We start from the raw sequence: 13,121 nt of genomic DNA, 5'->3' as shown, positions 1-13,121 counted from the left end.
CACGAAGCATGCAATGTGTTACCATATAATATGCATGTTAACAGTGACAGTGAGACATATATTTCATTCACTGTATGCTTCATTGTATGCTATGTGCGCATAACGCATGATGCGACTTTTTATTTCCATTATGTTCCTATTTTTACAGGGAATGAAATGCAGCTCCCCCTGTGAACTTAAAGGGAAGGTCCAAGCAAAAAAAAAAAATGAGTTTCACTTACTTGGGGCTTCTACCAGCCCCATGCAGCCATCCTGTGCCCTCGTAGTCACTCACTGCTGCTCCAGTCCCCCGCTGGCAGCTTTCTGACCTCGGAGGTCAGGGCCACATTGCATACATTTTTACGCATTCTAGCTAGTGCAGGAACAAAAATGTACGCGTTGCACCACTAACGCGTAAAAATGTATGTGTTAATGTTCCTGCACTAGCGGGAATGTGTAAAAATGTACGCAATTCGGCCCTGACCTCCGAGGTCAGAAAGCTGCCAGCTGGAGCAGCAGTGAGTGACTACGAGGGCACAGGATGGCTGCATAGGGCTGGTAGAAGCCCCAGGTAAGTGAAACTCATTTTTTTTTTTTTGCTTGGACCTTCCCTTTAACCTTACTCGTTGTTTTTTTTTTTTTTTTTAACAACCTGACTGTCATGGTTTGCAAAATTGTCTTGCTTTGTGAATGTCAGATGCAGCTTGGTTAGACTGAATACAGTGTGTGAATTTTCTAAACTCTTCCTCATGTTCCTATCATCACCATCCGCGTGAGATAAACATGGTAAAGCTGTTGGAGGAGACAAGACAGTCTTTCACCGAGATTTCAGAGGTGACCCTGTTCACCTGCTCTCTGCTGCTATTTGTAGTCAGTTCTGCAGCAACAGCTCAGCCTACTTCCTGCTGTAATAAAGCCTTCAGGTCCCTTTTACACTTGCATCATGTGTCGGCCCGCATTACGCTTCCCCACCACATCCCCAATGCAAGGACCATGCAAGCTCTATGCAGACTTCACGCTATGCGGTGCGCTGGAAGTATCAAAGTTGCAGAATTCCCGATGTAAAGTCTGCAGCACGTCACTGCATGATGCGTGCCTGCCGCACAGGTTATGCAGCAATGCAAGTCAATGGGCGACGCAGTGTGAATGATGGGAATGGCGGGAGCGTGAAGCGGTTAGGTATGATGGGAATCCCAGTGACATACTTCTTGCCCAGCAGGGCGTACGTCACTAACCGGGAAGGGGGGGGGGGGTCGGGCCTATGCATATGACCCAGATGCTGCACGGCGGATTTCTGCGGTATAATATCGCACTACTACTAATAGGCATGAAACCCACCACAGTGTCCTTTCACACTATGGGCTTGATTCACTAAACCGTGATAACTCAAATATCACACCTTCAAAGGTATCACACCTTAAGTTAACACGCCTTATCAGAGTAGCATAGCGAGCGCTACAAACTTATTTCTGCTAATTGGCAATGGCATTCGTCCAGCCCTGAGCCCCAAGGGTTCGTAGCACTCGCTATGCTACCCTAATAAGGCATGTTAATTTTGATAAGGTGTGATATCTTTGATAAGGTGATATTTGAGTTATCACGGTTTAGTGAATCAAGCCCTATACTCGTTGCATCGCACATTAGAAGTGGGATGCAGCACATAGAGTAAAGCATACAGTACACTGAAAGTAAGCTTACTGCCACTGTAAATGTGCACGTTGTCTGGTAAACATACAGCATACTTTGCATTACGCCAACGGAACCTGTTACATATAAATATAATTGCATCACTTCCCATACCCTCACCAGTGAGTTTATAAAATAAACAGAAAGGCTAATTGCTTTATTACACTAGTGCTGCTGCTGCAGTAGGAGGAGGTGGGCTGGAAGGTGATCTGCTTTGTGCTGACAAGGAAATCTCCACTTCCAACCAGAGTCCACCAGGCTAGAACTTCCAATGTATTTACTGCACAAGTACAGGACTGTAATGCACCATATATTCTGCATGAATACATTAGAAAACAGAGGCTGAGCTAAGGCTTTAAAGGATACCTGAAGTGACGTGTGACATGTTGAGATAGACATAGGTATTTACAGTGCCAAGCACACCAATAACTATGCCGTGTTCCTTTTTTTCTTTCTCTGCCTGAAAGAGTTAAATATCAGGTATGTAAGTGGCTGACTCAGTCCTGACTCAGACAGGAATTGGCTACAGTGATAAGAAATTCCAACTATAAAACACTTTCCTAGCAGAAAATGACTTCTGAGAGCAGGAATGAGATAAAAAGGGTTAATAGTTCATAGATTTTAGCTCTGGCATACTTCAATGAATGTGTCATTGAGCACAAACAATAAAACAGTTACAACTTAAAAAGTAGATTTAAACATAAAATAAAACTGGTATATCTTAACCTATTTTGGTTCCTGGACGTAGAAACTACGTCCAGGATCCATGCGCGCTACTGCGCGCTTACGCGGCCGATCGCGCGCGTGCACGCGTGCTCCCGGTCCGCGGTTCGTTAGCCAGGCAATCAGTGAATCGGGCTATGGTGCCCGATCACTGATTCCTCTCCCCCGCTGAAAAAGCGACAGCTTCTCTTGGAAGCGTCGCTTTTTCTGGCTGTAACGTACCCCATGCGTCGCTCTAAGCGTGTGTTACGCTTAGAGTGACGTCATGTAAACAAACTCATGGTCGCCATCTTGTGGCCAAAAAGTAAAACTACAACTAAAAGTAAAAAAAATAAAATTCAAACACACATTTACATTATAAATCACTTGTTTACATCCCACCCTCCCAAAACTACCCAAATAAAATGTTTAATATTAAAAAAAAACAAAACATTACACTAAAAAAAAACATGTAAATATTTACCTAAGGGTCTAAACTTTTTAAATATCAATGTAAAGATGAAATACTTCTATATTTTTTTTATTTTACACTTGTAAATAGTGATAGATGCAAAACGGAAAAAATGCACCTTTATTTCCAAATAAAATATTGTCGCCATACATTGTGATAGGGACATAATTTTAACGGTGTAATAACCGGGACATATGGGCAAATACAATACGTGAGTTTTAATTATGGAGGCATGTATTATTTTAAAACTATAATGGCTGAAAACTGAGAAATAATGCATTTTTTCTGTTTTTTTCTTATTCTTCCTGTTAAAATACATTTACACTAAAGTGGCTCTTAGCAAAATGTACCCCCCAAAGAAAGCCTAATTGGTGGCGGAAAAAACAAGATATAGATCAGTTCATTGTGATAGGTAGTGATAAAGTTATAGGCTAATGAATGGGAGGTGAACATTTCTCAAGTGAAAACGATGGAACGCGAATGGGTTAAAAAGTCATTTTTAGGAGAAGGAAGATAGATACAATCATTTATTTGATTCGTTTATTTTCGCTTCGGATGTCCTTTAAAGTTGTAGTGTACTTATTACTATGTATGCTAAAAATAACAGAAGTAGTCTCAGATCATTACTGCAGTATACTACTAAAGACTTCCTATGTCGTCATGAAAAGTTATCTAAAGTTGATTTTTCAGAAATTAGTCAGCAGCTGCCCATTCTTTATACACAGTGTTTACACATGTCATCAACACTTGAACAGGGAGATTATTATGAGTGTTCAGTGTATGGGACCGTTTCCACTAGGGCTGTTTGTGCCCGAATTCACAGGCACAAATACGGATCCGGAATCTCAGACTATTGAAATCAATAGGCTGCTTCCAAATTTGTGCGCATGAAAAAATTCTGAAGCTCTGCTATAGAATTCTGGACAACCCATCCAAATCCCCATAGTTGAGCGTGGCATGGCTACAGGGATTTAGATACAAAATCCATCTTAGAGAAGGACGTCCCATGCTAGTGAAAACCTGCGCTAAGTTTCGGTAGCGACAGTAGGAAAGGTTCTAGACAGACTACTCAAACAGAGACCGGGACAGAGTGTAGCTTGAGTACTATTAGTATCTCATTTCTAGTTACGTAACTATCACGTATTGCCTATCTACACTTTAAAATGTCCTTTCTCCCCTTTCTTTCTACCAACTCTTTTTTCTTATTGAATCTTTATGTTAAAATCAGCAACCCAGATAGTGGTGGTATGAATTTCCTGCCTGGGCTTCATGTTGATCAATGATGTGGGCCAATAGCAACTTGGTGGAAAGCATCCTTGTGTACAAGATAGGCATTAAGTGCAGATACACTACAGTATAAGGCTACCTTCAAAGTTGGGTTATATATGAGGATACACTAGAAAACTAGGACATACTATGTGGGGATGTAGACAAAAAAAACATGAAAGGAAAATTCTGGTTGTGGTCCTGCCCCTAACAAACCCATTCTATGTGCCCTCAGAAAAATAAATGATTGGTGTACAATGGTTCTGTTGCAATGCAAAATCACTAGGAGTTGATCCTCCTGAGAAACAAAATTACAAATATAGCCTTCCTGGATGTGAGTAACAGTTATCTCGTGTTTCATTTCCTTGTTGGAAGTGATATTATTATTAAGTGATAGGAACTATAAACAACTTCAGATCCAGCGCTGTTACTCAGTTCCAAGTTAGTTCTACTTGTGATGCTGCCTGTCAGGTGGATCTTCATTCCTTCTGCTATATAAAACTGCCCATCATCACTGAGCATTGTTTTGTGGTGATTGGGAGGAGATAGACAAGCTCAGTAGTACACCCTTAGCAAAGTATTTATATCCATCCCAACTGAAATAATAGGTCTTTTTATCATTTCGGCTTGACTGTTGGAAGAGTGGGTGGTATGATTTTTATTCAAGTAAAATCTAAATTCATACTGACAAATTGCACATCTACAAATATATCATTACTGATACTATTTCCTATATAACAACAGCACTTCCACCATAATCAAGAAAGGGCAATACAGCTGCGCAACGCTCTAAGATTACGGTGAGTTCACACTCAGAAGTTATCCACCACCTTAAAAATCTCCCAACAGATCCAAACTGACCAGAAGATGTAAGGAGTCTAGTACAGAAAGTGATTAAGCTTGACGCACAAGCTACTAGTTATGAGCAGATCTATTCCAGTGAACTGCTACATTCGCCACAACAACGAAGCAGCTCATCTTAATGGGTTGGATATATGAGCATGCCTAGTGCTGAGTGATGGAGATTAACAAGAGGAGCATAGTGATTAAATGCTTATAACTGTTTGATGTTTTCCTGGTTGCCTTGATCACCTTATAGAGTGTTGAGCACATCACTAAAAAAGACATTGACTTCTTTCCAGGTTAAGTTTTGAACTAGTCCTTTTGTGAACCTGTATGCTGAAGCTCACTGTTCTTAACATGTTTTTATTTTTGCTGTTTGTCTTTCAGAATTCCTTTAAAAAATAACTTATATCAAGTAAAGTATGAAGCCCAAACTTAAAGGGAACCCAAGGTGAGAGTGATATGGAGGCTGCTATATTTATTTCATTTTAAACAATACCAGTTGCCTGGCAGTTCTGTTCATCTTCTGGCACTAGTAGTATCTGAGTCACAACCCTGAGGCAAGCATGTGGCTAACCCAGTCAGACTTGAGTCAGATCACCTGATCTGCATGCTTATTCAAGATCTATGAATAGATTTGGTTTGACTGGACCAAATAGAGAAAATACAGAGCTTTTCGGGGGCAAAGGAGGACGCAAACCATCCCTGCTGGACAGGAATGACAGCTGTAGGTATGCATTTTTATACATTTTTGCTGAATGTATCCTTTAAATAACTTTTGTTGTAATGTCTTCAGTTTCCTGTGAGGGATAAAGCAGGAAGTGATCCCAGCTAATCAGCCTTACAGTCATAGTAGCATCCATTTTTAAAGGTCAAGCATCTATTTTAAAACTATAGAGCTAAATTACATGGATAAAAATCAGTGTTATCTACTGTAAGACTTTTCATCCAGTGCTGAGTAAAGTTTCTTGTGTGTGGCATAACCCGTGGAGAAGCAGGTGATCAGTCTGATCAGGTGACAAGATTAAAAGATTAGTAAGGCTCATATTTTTATGGCACTTCAGTTTCCTGTTGGTTTTTTTTTTCCTCTTCATCTTTTTTTTTTAATCAAATCCCAAACAGCCGGGGTGTATTTCCCCTAAGAAAAGTTCTTGCAAAAACTGCTTGCCCAAAAATGCAATTGTAAAAGGGATCAGTTCACATGTTTACATTGGTGCAAAGTAAAATGTCTTCAGTGCTCCAGTCTGTTGGGACTCAGAAGGCAATGTATGCCATTCATCAAATAAATATCTGCTTTAAAGGATATCTGTGCTGAGAGGCAAGAGTCAATGCTTACTTACCTGGGGCTTCTTTCAGGCCCTAGCGGGCTATATGGTCCCTCGCTGCAATAACGCTGCCCTCCAGTACACTGCTAGCCCCTCCGTAAGATCACTGTCCACAGCTGTGGTGCAGGCTCTGTGCAAGTGCGGGCACGTCCATGCGCCTCACTCAATTGCGCTCTCATGGCCAGGAGCATTCTGTGCTTGCGAAGTTTAAGTCTTTGTGAACTACGCAAGTGCAGAATTGGAGAGCAGCGGAACTGCAGCGAGAGCCCACATAGACTGCTAGAGGCTGGAAGAAGAAGCTGGTAAGTAAAGATGAACTTTTACCTTTCAGTCCGGATATCCAGTACAAAAAAAAGTACCCTCCGTTTATCCGCTATTTGCCCCAATTAAGTCCTCTGGTCACCCGTGTCACACATTACTGTGCATGCTCTAGCCCGGCAGTGTGCGTCCTCAAACGCACTCTGAGCATGTGTAGTTACAAGTCCCACCTGACCAGCAAACTTTAGCGGGGCCGACAGCAGATTAACGAAGGGGACCCGGAGGACAGTGAGGGATTACAGGGGGCTGGAAGGAGCCCTAGGTAAGTAAAAGGATACATTTTCAACCAGGCTTGGTATTCCTTTGAAGAATACCTGCAGTGAAGTTTTAAATACAATTAATGTAATCCTTATTGTACCTGAAGATAGCTTCGGTGATTAAACAGTTATATAGCTCACCCGTTCAATGGGAAATGGGCATTATTGTTAAACCCTGCCAATCTGTATGCAAAACCACCGTGATGGTTTTTGGCCAAAGCTTCTCCAATGAAATCTGGAGCTATGTGACTAACCCCACTTGTGTTGCTGTGACCCGCCCCCAGTCTGGTGGCCACCTACAACATCATGGTTGATGAGGTGGGGTGGGGCATAGCAGCACAGGTGAGGATGGCCACAGAGCTCCAGACTTCATCAGACAGGTGTCAGGCAAAACCCGCCGTGGTGGTTTTGCCTACGGAGGTGTTTAATAATATTGCCCATTTCCTGGTAAACAGTTGATTAATATACCCATTCAATTGCTAAAGCTACCTTCAAGTACAATAAGGATTACATTAATAAGCCTTTATCCAATTCCCTTTTTCTTCATTAGAGATAAAAAACACTAAAAAAAAAAGTAGGTAAATAAGTGCTGTAAAAATTATTCTGAGCATTTTCTTGCTATTTGTTTACAATGCATTTTATAAGATGTGACATTTTCACCTAGGAGGAAAAGTGAATTGGATCAGACCCATTGTATGTAATACTTCACTGTGGGTACTCTTTAAACAATGTGCCTGGCAGTCGTGCTGATTTGTTAGGCTGCAGAAGTGTCTGAATCACACCTGAAACAAACATGCATATAATCTAGTCAGACTCTAGTCAGAAACATCTGGTCTGTATGCTTGTTCAGGTTTTATGGCTAAGGCCAGGGTCACACTTAGCAGAATCACATGCGTTTCCCCATAGCACATAGTGGAAAACGCATGCAATTCTGATAAGTGTGACCCTGGCCTAAAAGTATTAGAGGCAGATTATAAACAGGGCAGCCAGATTATTTGCATGGTTTAAAAGGAAATAAATATCAGCCACCATGCCCCTCTCACTTCAGGTATGCTGTAAGGCGTAACACAGGAAGTGAAGTGTGCTTTTTTCCCTGTCAGCAGCCCTGTTGACACAAGGCAATGTTGTTAGATACTGAAAAATTGTATTTCTAACCATTTTTTTTTTACATAGAACATTGAGGATTGTATAGTTCCTCTTACATGAATCACTGTAGGGGTAACAGAATGTCAACATTTTCTCTATAGTGGTTTATGTTTTGGAACAATTGCTTTACAGACACAATGTGCAGTGCTTGGCGTAGTCTAGTTTAGGGGACCCAGCAGGAAACCTCATAGGGAACAGTTCTCCAATCACAGCACCCTCTGCAGCACGAAGCGTTGTGATTTGGCAGAATACTGTTGGTGTAGTTTACTCCAACCTATCTGAAAACTAGCAGTTGGAGAGGGTGCTGTCCACCCAATACCTATTGTGGGGAGGGGGGGGGGGGTGTAACGGGCAAACTGCACCCTATCATAGGCACAACAGAAGTTTTACAAGATCTGTCCTACCGTAGTAGTTCCGCTCAATGATGAGTCAGTGTTGTCCACTGTGTATACCTAACTTTACTATCATAAGGAATGCTATTGATTGTTGTTTATGTTAATACAAACACAGCATAATGAATCCCCTACAAAATCATAGGCTTCATGTTATCCAAAACTGTCTCAGAACAGTTCTCTTTGTGCTGAATTGGAGAAGTCATGAGCTGGACTCACCTGATCTGCTGTCTCTTCTGTCTCTCGCAAATTGCTGGAGGGGGTTTCTGTCTATCACCTAGTTGGTGTTTCTGATGTTATGAATATTCCCAGAGGCTGTACATCATGGTCTGATTCTGAGAGAGAGCAGTGTACTACTCACCCCAGGAATGACACGGAGACCACTGAAAACAGGCAAAAACTCATGGTGACATGACACCTCCAGCTAGGCTGACTTCCTCATTTGCCAGCCCTAGACTTGCCTCGCAGACATTGTGCAGCTGACTGACCAATCAGTGCGCAGCCTGTGGTGAAAGTGAAACTAGCATAGAATAAAGGGCATGTGACGCAGCGTGAAGTCCCTGCTGCTGCTGCCTTCATATGGAAAAGCACTTATGTACTATGTGTCACCTGTGTGCTTCTTGTCAACAAATCATTTCAGCTCCCATAATATTCTTCATATTTGTGGTACCTATTTCATGACTGAGTTCCTAAACATTTGTATCTATTCACACAATTTGTTAGCTGTCTTCCAAATTATTTCCTCAACATTCCAAAACATATAGCACTCAAGTGCCAGTAAGCTGTGTGGGCCAGTTCTAAGGGACAGCTCCCGGCATCTCATTTCATTGCGTCAAGACGCCTTTCTGCTACACCACAGAAAAGCGGATTCAAATGCCCCAAGTACAGATGGACCAACAGGTCCTGGTTAATAATATTATTAAATGAAGTTATATGTAGGTATGTCCCTTTTAGCCCTCTAACCCGCTAATCTTGATGTGGGCATATAGGGCTTTTGGGGACCAACAGCTTTTCAATGTATTCAGAGATACTGAGACGAGTTTTAAGTCAGATCATCTAATAATTAAAACGTATATTTTATTCTAAACACATAAAACATATTTAAGAGAAAACACATATAGCTAGAACAGACACAAACTGATATAGCCATCACAGTAATAAGTGTTACATACAATAACAATAATTCCTCATACAATTTTTTGATTGCTTCCCTGTATTGGGGGCTTTTAAACGGAATTCACTGCCAAGTAGTGACTACCCACACTGGTATCAGAGTGTCCGTATGTACTATTACTTCCCTGGCGGTATTATTATTTCCTGATTTTAGGGTCTTTTCTGCATGTTTCAGACCCTAAAATCAGGAAAATATCATGCCGCCAGAAAGCCAGCAGCAGCCCCATGGACTCACTCACCTCCCTGGGCTCCAGCACTGCAATTTTCCCTCCATCCTCCGGGTGGCGCTGTAACTCTGTAGTGCGGTCACTGATAGCAATCTCACCAGAGTGATTCAGAGCCACTGAGGACAAGAAGGAGAAGGGTTACAGACATCTGGACCCCCCTGGTGGAGAGTAAAAACATGCGCTACACTCGGCATAGAGCTCCCGGCAGCTAGCCCGAGCGTAGCTCAGGCTTACCACCAGGGAGGTTAATAGCAATAGATACACAATGGCCAAGATATACTCAATGTCTCGACGCACTTCGTAAATGAGACAGTAGTATAATTTACTTCTTTAGGAGAAGCATATTATACTTGGCTTAAAGGCACAAATCCACTGTAGGCTTGTATCCCATGGATTAAAAAGTAGATCTCATATTTGTATGTCATTTATATTGCAAGCTCCCAGGTGTCAATTCATCACAATTGGAAGCAAGGAGCCTGCTACTTGTATGTGGATTGTAAGTCAGGGAAAACCAGCAGGTTCTGCCTGAACAGTTGTCTGGCAGAGCCACGAGGAATGGAGGCTTCAGCGTGTGTCTCACACAGAAAAGCGTTTGGATTAAAAAAAATATATATATTTTTCTGTATAAACTATCTTTTTTATCTAATTGTTGTAAAATCGAGTCAGTTTATTGTATTGTGTGTGCCCACCTTACTAAGGCATCAGCCATGCTTCTGAAGATACAAAGTTCAGTCCATAACTGGCACAAAGCTGTCAGGGGTTTCATTGCAGGAAGGGAGTCCATCTTTGTCTGTACACTGAATAGACACAGACACAGGAAAAGCTGAGGAATGTTTATTGAAAGAATGCATACCTAGAACAGGTAATCATTGGCTCTGGTGTCAATAAGTAACTCACAGGAAACCCCCACCCTGCAGTTCTTCCTTCAAAAGAAACAGAATATTTGTTTCCTTTTGTATTTTCTTCCTCTCCTCTTCTTAAAATGGAATATTAAGTAGGGGAACTACCCAGATTGTTCTCCATCTTTGTAAAGATCTGTTTTCTAGACTCTGTTACTCCAATATAGCTTATTTCAAATAAATCGTTTTGGAATTTTAAGCCACAATTTTAACATATTATTCCTAAAACAGACCACAGTCAATCCAACTATTGGATTTTATAGCTTATATACAGGGCCTGTTCTCTCATGAAGCAAGTTGAAACAATTGCATCAGGCGCAGAGATTACAGGGTCGGCATGTTTGCACTGTGTGTTTACACTAACAGCATGCAGTCAGAGAAGGAGGAGAAGCAAGAGGGGAAGAGGTCATGACTGGGGAAAAGCAGCTTGTTGTGCTGTGTGAAGAGTCTGACAGTGAGTGAGGAGGGAGAAGGCAGGAGAGCAGCAGTGTTTCATTTGACTTGCACAGCAGAAGGGAGGAGGTGGCACTGCTGTCCTGACAGAGGAGGAATGGATTCAGTCAACCATCTTTAAAGAGAGCCTACAGTGAGAACAATATGGAGGTTGCCATCTTCAATCCCTTATAAACCATGCCAGTTGCTTGGCTATCACAGTGATTGTTTTATTTATTTTTGTCACAAACTAGTAACAAGCATGCAGCCAGTGGAGTCAAACCAGAGTCAAAGCAACTGATCTGCATGCTTATTTTGGGTCAGTGACTAAGGGCTGGTTTACTCAGGCATTGAACCCACATTAATCGCGGTACTTTTTGTTAAGAGTTATTTTAAAATAATACATGCTACCATAATTAAACCCCACACATTTTATTTGTCCCGGTTATTGCAACGTTTAAAATTTTTAGTACAATGTATGGCGCCAATATTTTATTTGGAAATAAAGGTGCATTTTTACAGTTTTGCATCCATCACTAACTACATGCCCATCATTTAAAAAGTAGCAGTAATATACCTTCTTGACATACATATAAAAAAAAGTTCAGTCTTTAACCACCCTGGCGTTCTGATTAAATCGCCAGGGTGGCTGCGGGAGGGTTTTTTTTAAATAAAAAAAAAACTATTTCATGCAGCCAACTGAAAGTTGGCTGCATGAAAGCCCACTAGAGGGCGCTCCGGAGGCGATCTTCCGATCGCCTCCGGCGCCCAGAATAAACAAGGAAGGCCGCAATGAGCGGCCTTCCTTGTTTTGCTTATATCGTCGCCATAGCGACGAGCGGAGTGACGTCATCGACGTCAGCCGACGTCCTGACGTCAGCCGCCTCCGATCCAGCCCTTAGCGCTGGCCGGAACTTTTTGTTCCGGCTACGCTGGGCTCAGGCGGCTAGGGGGGCCCTCTTTCGCCGCTGCTCGCGGCGAATCGCCGCAGAGCGGCGGCGATCAGGCAGCACACGCGGCTGGCAAAGTGCCGGCTGCGTGTGCTGCTTTTTATTTCGTTAAAATCGGCCCAGCAGGGCCTGAGCGGCAGCCGCTGGCGGTGTTGGACGAGCTGAGCTCGTCCAGACCGCTCAGCTGGTTAAGGTAACTATTTATGTATATTTTTTATTGTATTTTTCTTTTTTTTACAAAAATACATTTTAGGTAACTATTGGGGAGTGTGGGAGGAAAGGGGTCAATTTTAAATGTACAAATATATATTTTCATTAACAAAAATGTTTGTAGATGTAAATTTTCTATGTGGCCTCAAGATGTCCTTGCGCATAAATTCCCTATGTGTAGTATTACTAGACAAACAGAAAGTAATGCGTGGACGTGTAAGTATCATTTTTTGTGAATGACGGCACCACCTCTTTGATGGCTGCAGTCATTCACCCGGGGACTTAGATCAATGAATCATTGATCTCTTGTCTAGCGATTGGTGGCAGTAACGAGCGCTTGAGCGCACGGGGTGAGCGGGAGCACGCAGCAGCAAGGGACGTAGTTACTCTTCCCGTGGGAGGGGAAGTGTTTAAAGTATTAGAGGGACAGCATCAGCACAGAAGTCAGGCAACTGCCATTGTTTATTAGATAATGAAGATAGCAGCCTCTGTATTCACTTCTGGTTCCTTGTAAAGGAGATCTCTATGTCATTTCACTAGGCTGGAAATTGAATAGGAATAATATTGTGTATCTGTGTGTGTGTGTGTGTGAGTAAAGTGATATTTTGAACATATTTATTACTTACAGACACATCATAAGAGTCTCTTCAGAGAGGAACCATGGAAGGTTTTTTCCCCAGCTGCAAGCTGGAGAAGTGAAAGTTTGAGCTATTTTTTCTGAAGTTGTATAATGGAACATATCTGAAATGACTAATATTACTCAAGGAACAATGTGCCTGATGCTTAAAGCAGCAGAAATATCACTGTGCACCGGCAGCGGACAGCACTGACACCAGCAGATCAG

At 42.0% G+C, this 13,121-nt stretch overlaps 1 protein-coding gene across 5 annotated transcripts in view; it reads right to left on the bottom strand.

Annotated features, from left to right (window-relative positions):
* LOC137563408 (mucosa-associated lymphoid tissue lymphoma translocation protein 1 homolog) overlaps positions 1 to 13,121 on the bottom strand; it is a 103,868-nt gene that overhangs the window by 46,937 nt on the left and 43,810 nt on the right. Inside the window, exon 1 of one of the 5 annotated variants that reach the window (XM_068275819.1) lies at positions 12,904 to 13,006. The exons of 1 other annotated variant lie outside the window; for it this stretch is intronic. The gene's annotated coding sequence lies outside the window, so the exon portion shown is untranslated. Of the gene's footprint in view, positions 1 to 8,605; positions 8,844 to 9,798; positions 9,821 to 12,903; positions 13,007 to 13,121 lie in introns of those variants that run through there. 3 more of the 5 variants (XM_068275820.1, XM_068275816.1, XM_068275817.1) reach the window with 3 other exon arrangements.

This window comes from Hyperolius riggenbachi, chromosome 3 (assembly GCF_040937935.1).
Source record: "Hyperolius riggenbachi isolate aHypRig1 chromosome 3, aHypRig1.pri, whole genome shotgun sequence".
Lineage (NCBI taxonomy): Eukaryota > Metazoa > Chordata > Amphibia > Anura > Hyperoliidae > Hyperolius > Hyperolius riggenbachi.
This window is presented reverse-complemented; position numbering and strand designations above follow the sequence as displayed.